This window comes from Talpa occidentalis, unplaced genomic scaffold, assembly GCF_014898055.3.
Source record: "Talpa occidentalis isolate TD23 unplaced genomic scaffold, MPIMG_talOcc4v2.1 talOcc4.18, whole genome shotgun sequence".
NCBI lineage: Eukaryota > Metazoa > Chordata > Mammalia > Eulipotyphla > Talpidae > Talpa > Talpa occidentalis.
Window position 1 is genome coordinate 17,846,454 of NW_023601851.1, and position 18,756 is coordinate 17,865,209.

Genomic DNA, 18,756 nt, shown 5'->3' on the forward strand with positions numbered 1-18,756 from the left:
AAAGGTCCAGCTAGAGCAAGACCACGAGAGGTGATGGAACATCAAGAGAGCTGCAAGCCCTAATGGGATGCCTGTTACTGGCAGGCTGGCGGCAGGAACTGAGCAGAAGAGCGCGAGCCAAGGACATGGCTCCTGCTTGCAGGGCATGTGGGCAGGGTAGTCAGAGGCACTGCCATGGGGGTGGGGGGTACAGCTAGTACATGTTATAGTAGCTCAGTGAAGGCACAGAGCTCTGCGGAGGCCACCACATGGCACTACCCAGGGGTTGTCACTCTGTCTACCTGAATGGCACCAGTGGAGTTGGGCAGTGCCCAGCCTGTGCAGCACCATGACCAAAGTATCAGGATGAGCTCCCCAGAGGAAACAGTCTGATACAATATGACTCCAGAGAGAACAGGATCCCCAGAGAATGCCCCCAAGCCCCAGGCAGGGCTAGCACCTACTTTAGCATCTGGGTACCCTCTGGATCCCTCCTAATCTGGTCTCTGAGAGCTTTAATGCATGGAGTCCACTGGTCTCCCCTAGAACTGCAACCATGTCTGAAAGGAGAGAAGTGGGGACAGATGGAGGGTATGATCCACATAAGTTACCTGGCCTGTTCTGAGCCTTAGTTTCCTACCTGACGAAACGGGGATAATGTCCACCTGCACTATGAGGATTCACACCACACACATAGCAAATCAGAGCTCCCAGGGCTCAATAGAATCATAGTTATTATTACTGCTGCTCTCTCTGGATAAGGTGGCTCTGGCTAGCAGTGTGCTAAAGGGTTTGTAAATCAGAATATCACATCTCTACCAACAAGTACAGGCTTTGGCATCAGTGTTGGTTGAGCCAGGGTGCAATCATTATCTAGGTGATCTTGTGCCAACCTCTCCACATTTCCAACTTCTTCAGTGTCCTATGGGGTTAGTGTGCAAGCTCAACAACATCATGCATACAAAACAGCACAGTGAGCAGCCAAAAGGAGTGCTTAGTGAGCACTTAATATCACCATTTTTAATAGGCGCAAAGCTAGAGAATGCTAGGCTGTTCCATTCGTACCTCAGCAAGCGTTTATGGAACATATATAAGGTATCAGGCAAAATCCCATGTGCTGCTACACAGTAGGACATGGTCTCTGACTTCAAAGTTTAATTTCCAGTGGGATGTTCTAATTTTGAAAGGTTCGTCAGGGGAAGACGAGGAGGGAAAGATGAGGATGACAGAATAAGTTTAAAGGGGGCTTTATTGCGTTCCTGGACAAACTTCACGGACCCAAGGTGGGGGCCGGTGAAGCCGCGCCTATTGTCAGGGGAAGGCAGGAGTTTATAGGATGGGGAGAGGGAAGCCGGGCTTGCAGGTAACGAGGAACAGTTGTTTTCTGATGGTATCAGCAGGTCCTCATTCTCGGCCCTAAGTGGGCTTCCTTCCAGATGCCTTTTCATCCTAGTAACTCTGGTTCCCGCCAGACCTTTCAAATTTGACGGGTGCTTACGAGTCATCTGTTTAGTACAGAGGTTCTCCATGTGGCTGGGCAGCAGAATCTGCCAGAAAGTAGTTTACAAAGGCAGGAGCTCAGAGCCCCGGTCCTTCCTCCCTCCTCCCCCCTCGCTGGCAAATTCGGATTGAGTGAGTTTAGAATGGAACCTGAAAGGTCCATGCAAGAAGCCAGAATGCAAAAGCCCACCAGGAAGCCCACCTTGGGCAGGAACGCAGGAGCCTGCCTAGAAAATTCAGACAATGAACCCCTCCCCGCCCTAGAATCGTTTCCCACCCTTGCAAACCCAGGCTCCCACCTGCTCTCTCCTCACCCTGTAAAGCCTGCCTTCCCCTGGCAACGTGTGCGACTCCACACAGGGGTCCCCACCTTGGGTCCGTGAATTTCGCCTGGGGTGCAATAAATTTTCCCTTCCTTTGAGGAAGTTTGGCCTGGCTCTTTCCTTTACCACACCGAACGTTTCATCTTGGTGCCTGAAACCCGGGAAGGCTGTGTCCCCTGGTGCCAGGGCCTCCTTCCCGTCCCTGGGACTCTCCTCTCCATTGCAGACCCTCACATCCACCACCGGCCTTGACCCTTGGGGTAAGTCACCTGCCTGACCCGCCTTCCTGGGAGGCCCTCACCTCTGGGTATTCAGCTCCTCACCTAACCCTCTCCCTCAGTCGGCTGTTCCGTAAACCATGGTGGGTCCATGTCAGCCGACTCCACTTACACCTAGACCCTGGCTTTGGGGACGCCCGTCCAGACTAGGTGCCCGAATCCTAGGCAACAAAGGAGTAGTGGAGATGACCCTCTCGTTTGTTTGTCCCGTACCGAAGGCCAGGACGGAATCATGGGATGCCACGATTGTGGGCCTGTGCCCCTCGACGGCCAGATCAGGTTCGTGGGATGCTGACTCTGTGCCCCCGTTAGTTGGTGTAACGAACATATAAAACTTACAAGTAAAATTGACAATGTTAAGGTGCCTGCAAGCACTGTGAGTGAAAGTAGCTGAGGCCACATATGGAGTGGTAAAGACTGATAAAGCAGACAGTGCCTGAGCCTAAACCTGGTAAGAAGGTATAAAAGGAGCAGCTCCCTGAAGCAGACTCAGAGCAGTCCTAACAACTGGCTCGGAGCAACAGACTCACTGGAGGCTACTCTTCCAGAGTCCAGCTTGCTGCCTCCCTTTGGACTCAGACTCGCTCTCCAGCTGAAACCTCTCCTCGCTCCTGCTGCTAGCTCGCTCCCAGGTTTGGCACACCAGGAAACTTGCACTTTCAGGCTCTGCTCCCCGTGACCCCGGTGGCCTGCTCCCTGACAGCAGCCCAAGGGGTCTATCAGCTCAACACCCTGCACGACCATCCGCACTGCGTGCCCTCGAGCCTAGAGACTTCCACGGCCTAAGGACTTCCACCTTGGTGGAAGGCCCGGCTAACACACTTCGCGGCGACTGTCTTCAGTCTAATGTACTTTGGGAACTTGGGGTTGGCTTGCCTGTATGAACATAAGTGTGTGTGACTAATATAGGAAAAAATTTCTCTTTGAGAGCCAACTTCTGACTGAAGCTTATCTATCACGCTCGCGACAATGTATTGTTTACTAATTGTATTAAAGTTCCTTTCCAGGGCCTCCCTGGTAGCACAGGTGGTTGAGCGCAGTGCTGTGAAGCTGTCTGCAGCCTCTGCAGTGCCAGTTCGATCCCCACCGGCCTCGGAACAACCCACATGGTGAGCAGACCTCTCCAGTCTCGCCTACTACTCCCTTCAGCAGTGTATTTCGTCATTCTGCCTGTTCTGTTCCCCGCTCTGTCTCTGGTGAATCCTCTCACCCTCCTGTGCATATGGACTGTACCCTGGTTCTTGCATAAATAAAAAAATAAAAAAAAAAATATAAAAATAAAAGTTCCTTTCCATTAAAATCTCATATGTTTTGTGTTGATGCAGCCGATGGCAGAACCTATTTAGAGCAGGCAGGTTTGTGGGGTCTGGGGTGCCCTTCTCCCTGCATACCAGATATTTTAGAATGTGGATTTGAGGATAATCTTACGCACACAAAGTCCACCCAAATGGAACTGGCCCAGAGCAAGGCCCAGAAGCCTGCCCCAAGTCCAAAGCACCTTTCAGTGGGAACCCACAGGAAAGGATCAGAAACAACCAGACAAGTCTGGGAGGAAAAGAGCAAAATCAAGACAAGAACCACCATTGTCACCTCCCCACGGGTCTGTCACCCACATCTGTGTCACCCAGTCCACGACCAAAAGGCAAGAGCAATTTGTCCACATGTCTGTCAGTTCCACGTGTCTCCTCCAGGTTTCCTTTTAGCTCCATCTTGCTTCCTTCCTTCCTCCATCCCTTCTGCAGCTTCTTCCTCTCCCAGCTCAGCTCCAACCTCTCTTGGGTGGGGCAAGAAACCAGAAACCCCCTTTCCTGGGGACCACCCCATTGCCAGGACACAGTGCTTGGGAATGCAGAAGAGCTCCATTTGTACTTCCAGGTCAGCACAGCAGATATTTTAGACTGTGGATTGAGGATGATCTTAATGATTGCTGAATAGTTTTCCTTGTGTATATGTATCACATCTTCTCCATCCAGTCATCTATTTTTGGGCATTTGGGTTGTTTTCATATCTTACCTATTATAAATAGTGCTACAATAAACATAGGGGTGCCGTTTTCCTTTTGAATTAGTGTTTTTGTGTCCTTTGGGTAGATTCTTAGGAATGGAATTGCTGGATCATTAGGTAGATCCATTTTTAGTAATTTGAGGGTCTTCCACACAGCTCTGAATAATGTTTGGACAAGTTTGCATTCCCACCAGCAATATAGGAGAGTTCCTTTTTCTCCACATCCTCACCAGCATTTGTTGTTTCTGTTTTTTTCATTTTTCATGTGGGCTTTCTCACTGGAGTGAAGTGTACCCCATCTTCTTGATTCAAGATCCCCTGATTTAAAACACAATGAGAAACCACTTCACACCTGTGAGAAGGGCCCATATCAAAAGGACCAGACATAACAAGAGCTGGCAGGACATGGAGACAAGGGAACAGTCCTGCACTATTTTGGGGAATGTAGACTGGTTCAGCCCTGCTGGAAAATGGTGACCAGGTTTCTTAGAAAATTAACTGAGCACCTGCCATAGGACCCAGCAGGCCCATTCCAACGTATCTACCCTGCCTCAACAGCCCATGAGAAGTTCTCAGCTATGAAGGAAGACTCAAAGTCTAAATGAATTAGCAGCAGGGGGAGGCTGGGGAGAGACCTCTAGGGCGGCTCTGCCTCTCACTTTCCCAACCCAAGCTCTTATTAAAGATATGAACAAAGGGATAAGGAAATAGTTTGCAATTGTGTTTATGCTTATACAAATGAATAAGTTACTGCAGGAACAAGTTTTTCTAGTTAGTAGGGATCATGCCACAAGTCAGCATGTCCTCAGGGAACAGGAGTTCATTTGGGGAAGAAGTTCTGTTTGCAGAACTTCTAACCTCCTGGAACCTCCTGTGCAGAGTAAGCAGGTGCTCTCAGAGACTCCGGCTCCCTTTAGGGCGGCAGGCGCCAGCACACCCGCAGAGGATGTTACACTACTTCACAGGAAAACTGCACCCCCCTGATCACTGCAGCACTATTTACAGTAGCCAAGCTGTGGAAGGGGTGGTACATAGGTAATAGAATACTAATCATCAAGAAACATGAACTAACGCCATCTGGGGCAACATGGATAGAGCAAATGGAAATAAGCCCAAAGGAGAAAGACAAATATGTCACTTAGGTATGGATATAGAGTAATTAAACAAAGGGCTAGATTAAGCCAAACTTAAAAGCTATCCCTTGAGTCTCTTAGGTGGTGCCTGACTACTGGCTGGGGCTGCAGACCAGCCCAGACTTCCTGGCCTGGCAGCTCTGGATGGCAGACAGACCCTCTCTAGTTTACATCAAACTCATTTGACAACAAAGCCTGACTCCAGCTGACTGAATCCCCCATTGTGTGTTGTTTCACCTACACCACCACTGGGTCCCCAGCCTCTGCTGTTTGCTGGGTCTGAGATGGATCTTGTACTTGATGCTGCATGTAATTTATTTCTTTGTTTGTTTTTAAGATTCATTTTTTATTTATTTATGCATATAAGAACTGGGGTATAGGCCAGAGGTGCAGAGGGTGAGAGGATTCACCAGACACAGAGGAGGGAGCAGAACTGGCCAATCTACTGAAATCCACTGCTGAGGGGATGGGTGGGTGAGACAGGAGAGGTCTGCTGCCCTCTGTGGGTTGCTTCCTGGCCGGGGATCAAACTCAGATCTAAGAAGTGTTAGCACTCAGACTTAAACCTTATGCTACGAGGGAGGCCCTGTTTTTAATATTTTTTTTACATCTCTGATACTATTGATAATAGTGTGAGGTCTCCTGCTTCTCTGCTTTCACAACAAACACACTCCTTCCAGCACGTGGCTCAGGTCGGGTTTACACGTGTCTTTGTCACCTTTACTCAGTGTCCATCTCTCACGACAGTGCAAGCTCCATGTCTCCAGGGTCCTCTCTCTGCTGCCATTGTATCTGCAGGGGAGGCAGCTTGGGGAGGCAGGAGCCAGCCAGGGAGAGGGATGCTGGGAAGTGAAGAGGAGGCAAAGGCAGAGAACACTTGGGAGATGCTCCCTGGTTCACTGAGAAAAGCATTTCTCAAAGTGTGGTTGTGGAATCCTTGAAGTCACCCAGAGCCTGTCACAGGAGCCACGAGGTCAAAACTATTTTCTAAACGTCACTTAGACACCATTGGCTTTTTCACTATTTTGCCATCTGCTGAGGTAAAAATTACTGAAAATGGAGCTTACATTACTAACTGCAGTTTTTCTTCACAACTACTTACCTCAGAAACACATCTCCAAGCCAGTTCCATTTCAAAGTGTCTTGGTTGAAGTATTAAAAATTATCTTGGGCCCCAGCCCCTCAGCGCAGGAACCGCCTCCTGTCCGCGCCCGCTGCCCCGCAGCCCCGCGCCGAGACCCAGGCCATCGCTGACCAGGGGAAGGCCCAGCTGGAAGAGAAGGAGAACCAGACATTCCCCAGGTTCAAGGCTGTGGAGTTCAAGAGCCAGCTGTTCGCCCCGGGAGGACCTTCTTCATCAAGGTGCAATTGGGCGAGGAAGACTTCATGCGCCTTCGAGTCTTTCAGAGCCTCCCCCACGAAAACAAGCCCCGTCCCTGTCCAGCTCTCAGACCAGCAGGACCCGGCAGGAGGAGCTCTCCTGCTTCTAGCCCCAACTGAGGCCGCTCCCCAGCCGCCTTTCCATGCCCTGCCAGCTGCGCAGACCTGCTGGGGGAAGGCCATCCTGCTCACAGTTCCTTTTGGGCTTCCCTCCCCATCAGCGATCCCCAGAATACAATAGTTTCTTAACTCTCTAAAAAAAAAGTCATCTTCATTATTCTGTCATCCTCAAATCCACATTTTACAGCACCTGATGCGATGACACGCAAGTGCACACACAACACTCCTGCTGCGTTCCCAGCTGTTATGTGCCAAGAAAAATATTTGCATGAGATGAATTGGACTATTTTTCTTTTTTGTAGGCAATACCATCTTCACATGAAGGAATGAATGACAAAATCTGTGGCTATTTGATTTGGTTAATTAGCAGACATTGTCCTGAAAATGAGTGCTGGTCATGGGGCCCCCAACCTCCTCCTGCTGCTTCTCTCCAGGGCTCTGGCCCAGACAGACACCTGGGCTGGTGAGTGCAGGGTGGAGGGAAAAGGCTTCTGCAGAGGAAGCTGCTGCCTTAGGCCCCTCTGTCACCCCCGTGGCGCCCCTCAGTCCTGGTCCCTTTCTGTCCCCCCACCTGCCTCCTCCTTTTGTCCCCTGAGTCTTGCCCCTTCTGGACCCGCTGCCCATGTTCAGTCTCTGGAGCTCCCTCCCTCCTGGACACTTTCTCCCCTGCCCCATCTCCCCGGGACTCAGGACCTGCCCCGGGAGGAGGGTCCGCCCGGCTTTCACCCCTCCCCGCCCCCAGGCTCCCCCTCTCTGAGGGTGTTAGAAATGGTGATGTCCCGCCCGGCCTCGGGGAGCCCCGGTGCATCGCGGGGCTACGTGGACGACCCGCAGTTCGGGGTTCGACAGCGACTCCCCGGGCCAGAGCGCGGAGCCGCGGGCCCCTGGGCGGGCGGGCGGGGCGGGAGGGTCGGGCGAGGAGACGCGGCTCCGCAGACACTCGGCGCGGAGGCTCCAAGCGCTCCTGGAGGCCCCGCGCGGCCGCCGCAGCCAGAGCCGGGCCGGGGAGCAGCGCGGGCCGGGGCGGGTCACCGCTCCCGCCCCACCCCCCGCCCCGAGTCTCGGGGCCCCGTGACCCCCGAGGCCGTGGCCCCTGCCAGGCCCCTTGACCAGGGAAGAGCCCGCGGGACTTTCACCCTTTAGGTTTTATTTAAGTTCAGGATTATTCAGGGCGGGAGATCGGGTGCGGGCGGGAGACCACGGGGTGACTGAAGGGCGGGGCTGAAAAGGGGCTGCGGGGCTTTGATCTCCCTGAGGCGCGCACCCCGCAGGGAAATGGAATCATGGTGAGAAAGCGCCCCCTTCTGGCCAGAGAGGGAGCTGTCGGCCACGTTTTCCAGCTCTGGGATGGAGACTGGCCCAGAGGCTCCTACTTTTTCTGAAGGACAGTTCAGGAATCCAATTTCTCCTGAGAAAGAGGGGAGACCACCCCTGAAATCACCCTGCACAGGACCCTTTTCACCAGCAGCCATCTTAGGAGCAACGAGTTTCTCTCTCGAGATCTTGTTTTTTGGTGAGAGAGCATTTTTGGAGATCTCCCTCCTGCCTGTCTGTGTCATCACCCTCCACCCAAGTCAGCAGCAAAATGCTCAGAGACCTGCATCCCACCCTGGGCTCTCACCTGCTCTCCCGGACTCCCAGACCAGGCTGGTTTCTGGGGTTTGTGCTTCCTCCCTCCAAGCATACTGTTCTGTCCACTGGAGGATGGTCACATGAGGCTGCTTCAGTGTCCATGGAGGAAACACAAAGCATGAAATTTCTGATTCTTCCTACTCAGGCCCCCCAATCACCATACATGACCCATCACCCCATCTCTGAGCATGAGGTCACCCTGAGGTGTTGGGCCCTGAGCTTCTACCCTGCGGACATCACGCTGACCTGGCAGCGAGATGGGGAGGACCTGACCCAGCACACAGAGCTGGTGAACTCCAGACCAGGGAGGGGGGAATGGAAACTTCCAGAAGTGGGCAGCTGTGGAGGTGGCACTGGAAGGGAAGGGAATGTCAGACCCTGAACCTGAGGCCTCAATCTGACCCTCTGAAGGTTTCTAGAAGGGCTTCTGATGCCCCTGAGTCAGCCGTGTGCCCACATCCCCCTCCTTACCCCTTCTCAGGACTTGGGGCTCCAGCAGCCCCTCATACTGCACAGGGCATGTGTGTCTCTGCTCCTTTCCAGGAGTTCTCAGTTCTCCATCCTTGCCATGGTCCTCATTTCCAGCTCAGTTTTCTTTGTAGGTGTGCTGATTACACTAAAGGTAGCTTTATGTGTGAGGGTATAGAAGAAGTGCTCAGGTAGGGAAGGGAGTGGGGGATCTTGTCCACTGAGAGCTTTCACATCCCAGGGAGAACTTGCCCTGCCTGGTTAATGGGAAGTACCATCCACACACACGGGTGTTGCCCAGAGGGCATTTGGTCCAGTCCCCCCTCACCTCCTTTCTTCATTTTTCCCAGTCCTGACCTGGGACTTTACTCACAGTTCTGGAAACTTCCCTGTGGTACAGGATTAGAAGATTCTTTTAAGCTTCTGACCTGACTCCTTCCTGGTCTCACATGATGCTTCTGACCTGACTCCTTCCTGGTCTCACATGATGCTTCTTCCCACAGGAGGACAAGGAGGAAACTACACTCAGGCTGCAGGTAAGAGTGGATCAGGGGTTGGATCCCTGAGCCCCTGGGGACAGTGTAGTTGGAGCCCATGGGGAAGTTACACTCATCAGTTCCTCCCGTGGTCTCATCTCTGACCAAGCTTTGTTGTGTTCTCCCCCAGACAGCCATAGTCCCAGTGCTAAGAAGTGTATCTCAGCCCCTAAAGGTGAGACCCTGGAGGACTGCAGTGGGGGTGGGGGTTGAGGCAGAGAGGCTGGCACTAGGTGATGGGGATGCTTTCAGGGACATCTTGAGAATGCAGTGGACCATTGATAATGTTAACACTCAGGTCATTCACCTGAATTTCTTCATGATTATTTTCTTTCACAGTGTGAGACAGCCTTGTGTTGGCCTGAGTGTTACAGGATTTCTTTTTGCCCACAGTTTGTGCCTTTATGATCCCCTGGTTTAAATCAATTCACACTGTGAGAATGGCCCATGTCCAAAAGACCAGAAACTCAAGTGCTGGCAAGGATATGGAAAAAAAGGGGATAGTCCTGCATTGTTTTTGGATATAGACTGAGCCAGCCCTTATGGAAACAGTATTGAGGTTTCTTAAAGGAGTAAATGTGGTTCTGCCTTTGGACCCAGCAATTCCACTCTGAGGATCTCCTCACAGAGGATAAATACTCTCCTGTGAAGGGACCCTGCTCTCCCGTCACCACTGCAGAACTATTTACAGTAGCCAAGCTATGGGAACCACCTAAATGCCCCAGACAGGTGGGAGATTAAGAAGAAGCTGGGATTACACATATACATATATGTACATATACAGGTGTCTCCAAAGGAGATGAATGTTTAGGTTTGGGGGAGGGAGCTGTCAGGGGTGAAGATGCCACCACATCCAGCAGGGGCCAGGGTGGGGGGAGGGGTATTGCCCAGCTCTTTACACCTCAAGCCAACCATGAGATATTTCTAAACCTCCTCCTCTTCTTCAGGTCCAATGCTTTTTCAGTCCTACTCAGAAGCTGCTTCTCCATGGAACTGTATTTATTGAGGTACACTCTTTACTCTGTATGTGATTTGAATTAATTTATTCCGGGGCTTGATGTTAATTGACTTCCCATCATCTTATGTTGTGTATCCTTCATTCCTGTTACACACACACACACACACACACACACACATGCACACATGCACTCCCCTCTTCTTGGGAACCAGATCCTCAACTCAGCACTGGGATTACTCTGACCCTCTGTCTCTCTTCCCCTCAGAGCCGCCCTCTCTGCAGTGTCTCTACTCAGCGGGGTTTGAGCAGCCCCAGAAATCCCTGCACCTCCTGCCTCTGACCTTGTGGGAAAACAGCCCCTCAGCCTGCATGACAGTGAGGAGGCGAAGGCAAAGTCCAGAGGTCAGTGACTGAGAGAGGAGATAATTTACTTTTTTTATTTTTCCCCTCATTGTATTATTCAGTTGAGATTAGCATTGGTTTACACACTGTATGTGTTCAGAGACAAGGGTCAAGCCTCTTCAGATGTTTGTTACCACATCACACCCACCCTAAGGGCACGCATAGTCTTCACCATAGTCCATTGGCCCTCTTCCTACTTTGTTTCCTACTCTTACCCCAGCCCATAGCTTCAACTCTGCAGTCATGTATATAGAGTATGTTTTGATTTAGTTTATGTTTTGGTTTAGTCTGTCCCTGCTCTGTTTCCTTACATTCCAAATATGAATGAAATCATCCAGTATTTAACTTTCTCCTTCAAACTTATTTCACTTAGCATAATCCCATCCATATCTATCCATGTTGTTGCAAATTCAATATTTCATCTTTTTCACAGCCAAATAGTATTCCATTGTGCATATAGCTTGTGTTCTTTATCCCCTCATCTGCCGTTCGGCACTTACATTGTCTCCATAGCTTGGTTATGGTGGACAGTGCTGCAGTGACCAGAGGAGGCGCATATTCCTCAGAATTAGTGTTTTTACCTTCTTTGGATGAATACCAAGGAATGGGATGCTTGACCATTTTGAGGATCCTTCTTTTTTTTTCTCCTATAGTGGCAGGACCTATGTGCTATCCATAGAAAAGAAAGGTTCCAGGTTACCGCCCCACCCAAGGAAAGGTGGGGCTGAGCAGGGATGAGAAGCTAAGGAAGAGGAGAAAGATGTGGAGTGAGATGCAGAAAGAAGACTGGAGGAGGCTCATGGAGAGAGAGACATGTGAAGAAGAAGCCAGGCTTGTTCCTCAGACGTGGACTTGTGCCAGGGAATTGAGGACATGGAAAGAGACACATGAAAGAGACAAAGATGTGGGTGGGAGGCCCATGGGGAAGCTGACAATGGCAGCTGTTATCTTGATGTGGATTTTTATTTTGCTCTTGTCCTTCCAGACTTGCCTGGCCCCTCCTGCCCTGTCCCATGGGTCTCTACCAGTAGGTGCTTTAGCCTTGTGGCAGGCCTTCGGGCCTCAGTGGGCCTGCTTTGGGCAAGCCTGTTTGGCTGGGCACTTACCCATGAGGGGACAGGTAACTTTGGATGCTTCACTTGGGAACTATTCTAACTATATTCTTTCTCTTCTCTCTCTCTCTATTGCACACTGATTCTCTATTTTATACTAATTGTATTAAAGTTCTTTTCTATTGAAGGTCTTACACTTTAGATTATGTTTTGTCTTTATGCAGCTGATGGCAGACCCCATGTAGACTGTGTAGTTTTGAGGGTACAGGGAACCCCTCATTCAGCCTGCTAACAGGATCAGACATAATTCCCACCCACCATGTGCCAGAGTTCCTTTTCCTCCACACCCTTCAGTGGGTCATTCTCACAGTGTGAGGTGGTAACTCCTTGTGGTCTTAATTGGCATTTTCCTGACAGCACATGATGACAAACATTTATCCTATTGGCCACATGTCTGTCTTCTTTAGAAAAGTACCTATTTAGCTCCTCTGCCCTGCTTTGAGTTTTTTTCTTGTTTTGGAATTCTTTGTAGATTTTGGATATTAACTTCTTGTTGGATTGATGATGTGCAAATAGTTTCTCCGATTTGATATTGTCTTTTCATTTTAACGATAGTTTCCTTCACTACATAGAAGCTTTTTAGTCTGATGTGATTCCATTTTTCTTTTTGCTTTTGCTTCCTTGGAGCACAGAAGACATTAGGGGCAGTGAAAATATTCTGCATGATATTCTCATGATGGACACAGGTATTGTCTGGGCAATAGTGTTTGTTTTCCCATCAGTAAAGGAGTTCAGGTCACAGTGTGGGGGGAAACATTTCCAAATCACGAATCTGATAAAGGACTGTATCTACACATAATAATACATTTGTTCAACACCCTGAGAACTGACAACACCAGAGTGAACCCAAAGGGAAACCATGACTTTGTAACTATGATGTGCGGGTTCATCACTTGTAACCCACATGTCAGTCTGGTCTTAACACATGATTTGGTCATGATGTGTGAAGAGTTTTATAACTTGAGGAATGAAGTGTAATTTACTTTAGAAAGCATATTTAATGCTCAAACAAGGACATTTAAATAACACTCAAGGATACGCATAAGTCATTCCCCTCCACCCCCAACACCCCAGTGAGCCAGTATCTGCTCAAAACCAGTTAGCAATTTATCTTTTCTCTTCTAAAAAAAAAAAATACACACACACACATATACACACACACACACGCATATATATGTGTGTGTGTGTCTATGTTTTTTTAATCTCCATGCTCCTGTCTGGGCAATAGTGTTTGTTTTCCCATCAGTAAAGGAGTTCAGGTCACAGTGTGGGGGGGAAACATTTGCAAGTCACGAATCTGATAAAGGACTGTATCTACACATAATGCCTAAAACTCAATGATCAGAAAGAAATAACCTAATATTAATAAGGACAAAATAGTGTAATAAATAAATAGATAGCACTTCCTCTATAAAAATGTACAAAACTTCCATACAAACAGCAACTGTAGTCATAGAAAAGTAAAAATATGAACAAATGCTCAATATCACAGTTAAGAACAACAGTGACATCATCGCCCTGCTGCCTAGGGTGTGCACAACAGGAGCCTCATCTGGTTCATTGTAAAAGATCCTTAGGGGCTGAGAGACACATCAGAGCCCTGGACACTGTCGTTGCCTGGTTGAGAACAAAACAGAACTTGGTCAGAGATGAGACCACAGGAGGGACTGATGAGGGTGACTCCCCCATTGAGTCCATTTATACTGTTCCCAGGGGCTCAGGGTTCAAACCCCTGATCCACACTTACCTGCAGCCTGACTGTAGCTTCCTCCTTGTCCTCCTGTGGGAAGAAACATCATGTGAGACCAGGGAGCAGTCAGGTCAGAAGACCTAAAGGAATCTTTTAATCCTGCACAACAGGGAAGTTTTCAGAACTGTGAGTAAAGAAAAACCCAGGTCAGAACTGGGAAAAAAGAAGAAAGGACATGAGGGGGGACTGGACCAAATGCCCTCTGGGCAACACACGTGTGTGTGGATGGTACTTCCCATTAACCAGGCAGGGCAAGTTCTCCCTGGGACGTGAAAGCCCTCGGTGGACAAGATCCCCCACTCCCTTCCCTACCTGAGTGCTTCTTCCTCCACATCACAGCTGCAGCCACTGCAGCTCCAGTGAGCACAGCTCCAAGAAGAACCAGGCCAGCAATGATGCCAAAGGTAGGGATGGAGGACTGAGGAGGGGGCACTGGAAGGGAAGGGAAGATCATACCCTGAGCCCCAGACCTTATCCTGACCCCCTGAAGGTCTCCAGAAGGGCTCCTGATGGCCCTGAGAACAGCCTCAGTGCCCACATCCTCCTCCTCACCCCATCTCAGGACTTGGGGCTCCAACAGCCCCTCATGCTGCGCGTGGCACGTGTATCTCTGCTCCTCTCCAGAAGGCACCACCATAGCCGCCCACTTCTGGAAAGTTCCATCTCCCCCAGGCCTGGTCTCCACCAGCTCCATCTCCTGGGTCAGGTCCTCCCCATCTCGCTGCCAGGTTAGGGTGATGTCCGCAGGGTAGAAGCCCAGGGCCCAGCACTTCAGGGTGACCTCATGCTCAGAGGTGGGGTGGTGGGTCATGCGTGTTTTTGGGGGATCTGAGGTGGTAAATCAGAAAACTCACTTTGTATTTCCTCCATGGACACTGAAGAATCCTCATGAGACCATCCTCACAATGGACAAGACAACTGGTGTGGCAGGAAGAAGCATAAAATGTAAAAAACAGGCTAATCTGCGGGAATCTGTGAGATTATCCTATTCCTTAGAAAGTCCTGGAATGAGGATGAAAACCCAGAGAAGGATGAAGCAGAGGGAGTGGAACACAGACTTTTTATTCCTGACCTGGGTGGAAGGTGAATGACACAGAAAAGCAGGAATCACATAACTGAAAATGTTCTCAGACCAGAAACAAGACTGAGAGAGAAACTCGTGGTTCTCAAACAGGCCCCTGGTCCAAAGGACCCAGTGACGTGTGATGTCAGGGACTGTCTGTCTTTCTCAGGAGAGACGGGATCCCTTCACTGTCCTTCAGGAGAAGCCGGAGTCTCTGGGAGTCTCTCTCGTGCAGAACATGAACCCAGGGGAGTCCCCCTCTCGGGACTAGAGAGAGGACTCACTTCCCGCAGTGACTCCAGGCAGGGGAGGACCGGGAGGCCTCCAGGCCCCTCTCACCCGTGAGCTGCAGAGTCTCCTTCCCGTGCTCCAGGAATGTGCGCAGCCACCTCAAGCACCTGCCCTCCGCATAGTTCCTGAATTTCTCTGCCTCACCCTGGGCCTCCCACTGGCGCCGGGTGATCTGAGCGGCCGTGTCCGCCGCGGTCCAGGAGCGCAGGTCCCCGTTCAGGGCCAGGAAATCGGCGCCCTCGTAGGCGAACTGTCTGTACCCGCGGAGGAGGCGCCCGTCGGGCCCCATGTCGCAGCCAGACATCCTCTGGAGGGTGTGAGAGCCTGTCCAGAATGAAACGGGGTGAAATCCCCTCGTGCTGTTCCCGGGCAGGTTGCAGAGAAGCCTGGAGGGGAGACCTGAGCGACCCCCGTCCGTGGGGATGGGGGTGCTGACCCGGCCCGGACCCGCGCCAGCTCACCGGTCTCGCTCTGGTTGTAGAGGCCGCGCAGGGTGTCCAGCTGCACTTGGTACCATAGTATGTTGTCCCTTTGCCGCCACATCTCCTCGTCCCGCTCCTCCTGCCCCAAGCTCTCCGCCCAGGGCGCCCGCGGCTCCGCGCTCTGGCCTGGGAGTCGCTGTCGAACCGCCCGAACTGCGTGTCGTCCACGGAGCCCACGGCGATGTACCGGGGCTCCCCGAGGCCGGGCCGGGTCATCGCGGTGTGAAAAACCCTCAGGGAGTGGGGGCCTGGGGCGGGAGGGGAGACCCGGCCTATTCTTCTCCCCTTCGGGGGCTCGAGTCCCGGGGGGCGCCCACGAGACAGAAAGTGGGTGAAAGACGAGCGAGAGTGAAAAGCGGCTGCGGGACGAAAATGGCCGGGACTCGGGGGGCCAGAGGAGGCTGGGGTCTCGGGGGGACGGAAAGGGGCCAGGACGGGGCGGGGCCGAGGTGGGGGGACAACTAGGGCGGCGGCGAGGTCGCGCCTTTCCCACGCCCGCCCACGCCCTCGCTCCCGCCTCTGGGAGCGCCCTGTCCCCTCCCGACCCGCACTCACCCGCCCTGGTCTCCCTCGGGGCCGCGGCCCCCGCGAGCAGGAGCAGGAGGGCTGCGCCCCCATCCCCCAGGACGCGCCTCCACCCGGGCTGGGGAGACGGAGTCCCGGCGGCGGGCGAGGGCTTTGGAACGGGAGCCGCGGGGCTGCTGATTGGCTGCTCCGGAGACCTCCAGGCAATGGGGAGTGAGCCCTGGGGTGAGTCACCAGTATCCAGGAGGAAGGACTCGACGCAGGCTGTAAGAAGCGAAACTGGATGAATGGAGTGTGTAGGAGTAATAGGAGGGAGCCCTGTGGTGATGTAACATTTCCATATCTTGTAGGTGGTGGCAAGATGCAAGAAGTAATGAAATTTGCATGGAATAACATAAATACCCAATAGCACACAAATAAGGAAGTATAGAGCTTGGTGACATCTGAATACGGTCAACGGATTATATCCATATCAATTTCCTGGTTGTAATATTGTACAATACAGCAAGTTGTTACTATTGTGAGAAACTGTTTGAGTTTACAATTATTTCAAAATAAAAATTTTAAAGTATTCAAAAAAAAAAAAAAGAAGAAGTGAAACTGGGGAGATGAGGAATCCCCAACAGTAACCTTCCCGCCCCAGACAGCGCCCTGGGGACTGAGACCTTGACAGCCACACCCCGAGACCCCTCCTCTCCTGCACCAGAACCTTTGAAACACCCACACCTTCTCCCCGAGTCCAGGCCCAGGAAATGGGTCAGCGATTCTCAAACATTTTTCTTTCAGGATGTCTCTACAGTCTCACAAATTATTACGGATCCCATGCATATTTTTTGATGTGTGTTACAGCTTTAAATATTTACTAGAATAAAGGCTTTTAAGATGGTATTACTTTCTTACTTTAGAATATTAATAACCAATGTATGCTAACAAAGCATTTTTTTAAAGATTTATTTAATTATGCATAGAAGAGCTGAGGTGCAGGCCAGAGATGCTTGGGGTGAGAGGATTGACCACAGACGGAGTGGGGAGCACATCAGGCAGATGTACTGAAACACACTGCTGAGGGGAGCAGGGGGCTAGGCTGCAGAGGTCTGCTGCACTATGTGGGGTAGTTCCCTGGCCAGGGATTGAACTCATGCTGCAGTGGCTGCAGGCAGCTTCATAGGTTGCATCTTAACCCCTTGCACCACCAGGGAGGCCCAAACAAAGCATTTTTAAGAAAATAACTTTCTGTAAACATAAGGATAATGAAAAGAGGGGAACTTTTACATTTTATATTTTTGCAACTGTCATTTTTGTCTCATTAGAAGATATTTTAGTTTCCATAGTTTTTCTACATTGAATGTTTTGTTTGAAATCTATGAAAAAATATACAATCTCATGGAAATAATAGGAATAGTCTTTTAATAACTTTTCAGATTATGGATATTCAACTTTGTTACAACTTTCTTACTCAATCATATAATCATAACTATATAAGTTATATTTTCTCAAAGGTTATTTGCAAAGTGAAATCTGAAACAATGTCATTGAATATTTCCTATTCTGTTATATTAACTCCCTAGTGCTCTCTTGTATATTAATGGATATTGTACAATTGTATGATTTTTTTAAAAAGTTACCTATTGTTTCACTATGTCTTATATAAATATATAGTGTTAATTATACTGGGGTCAAGTTATCCAAAATCACATGTTTTATTTTTTACCACAGATCCCAAAAGAAAAATTAGTCCATACTGTAATTTGTCAAGTTTATAGTGATAGGACTCAATTTTACATAATTCTGGTTTTCCCTGGGAGTTTATATTTTATCAAGGCAACAAGTGCCCTCAGTTAATTTTTAAAAAGGACAGACTCACATTCATTTTCAGGAAAGTGTCTGCCAGTTCAACTAGTCTAAGTAAACATGGTTTTAGCAACTCATTCCTTTAATTAAAAATGATATTACCTAAAAGAAGAGGCAAATTCATGTCATACATTTTTCTCCCTGGGACACGGCCCTTTGGACTGTAGCAGAAGTGCCTTAGGTGCACGTCCTTGTCATCGTTTCAGACCTGTAAAAAATGTGGATTTCAGGATGATAAATAGAAAATATGCTTTCGTGATTTAACCAGGACATTTTGAAGTGAAACTGGTTTGGATTTTTTTTTTTTCCTGAGAGAAAGTGGTGGTGAAGAATAACTACACTGCAGTTGGTACTATAATTTCCATTCTTACTAAGTTTTACTTTAGCAAATGTCAAAATAGTGAAAGGCAAATGGTGTCAAAGTAATGTTATAAAAATGGTTTTGTCCTCCTGTATCCCGTGAAAGGTTCTGGGTGATCTCAAGGATTCCACAGACCTACTTTGGAAATGCTTTTCTCAGTGAACTAGGGAGAGTTTCCCAAGTGTTCTATGCCTTTGTCTCTTATTGAGCTCCCAGAATCCATCTCCTTGGTTTGGATGTCCTATTTCCAAAGTTTTTTTAGAGCTTTGCCCCTGGACACCCTGGAAGAGAACTCATTCCTCAGAGATGATGAGAGAGAGTCCTCAGTCTGAGAAGGGAATTAGAGAGACAGGTGCTTCCATTTGGAACTGGGACTGTTTGTGTCTGGAGGTACCAGACCCACTGATAATCTTTTTTGATTTTGTTTTTCACCTGCTTAATATTATTTCCATTCAGGGACCTCGCCTCATCTTTTAGAGAGATAATATTGGCCCCTTGATTTTATGTGTTTAATGCATCTGTCTTGATGCTCCCAAAGCATGAAGAGCTGTGCTGGCCAACAGAATGTTCTGGAAGAAAAAATGTTCTATATATGCACTGACCAATAT

At 49.7% G+C, this 18,756-nt stretch overlaps 2 pseudogenes; one reads left to right on the forward strand and one right to left on the reverse strand.

Moving 5' to 3' along the window:
• Positions 1 to 2,265: 2,265 nt before the first annotated feature.
• Positions 2,266 to 6,707, forward strand: LOC119250744 (cystatin-B-like; annotated as a pseudogene).
• A 3,074-nt stretch (positions 6,708 to 9,781) lies between these two features.
• The window catches only part of LOC129146210 (class I histocompatibility antigen, Gogo-OKO alpha chain-like), a 43,874-nt pseudogene continuing 34,899 nt past the window's right edge, over positions 9,782 to 18,756 (reverse strand).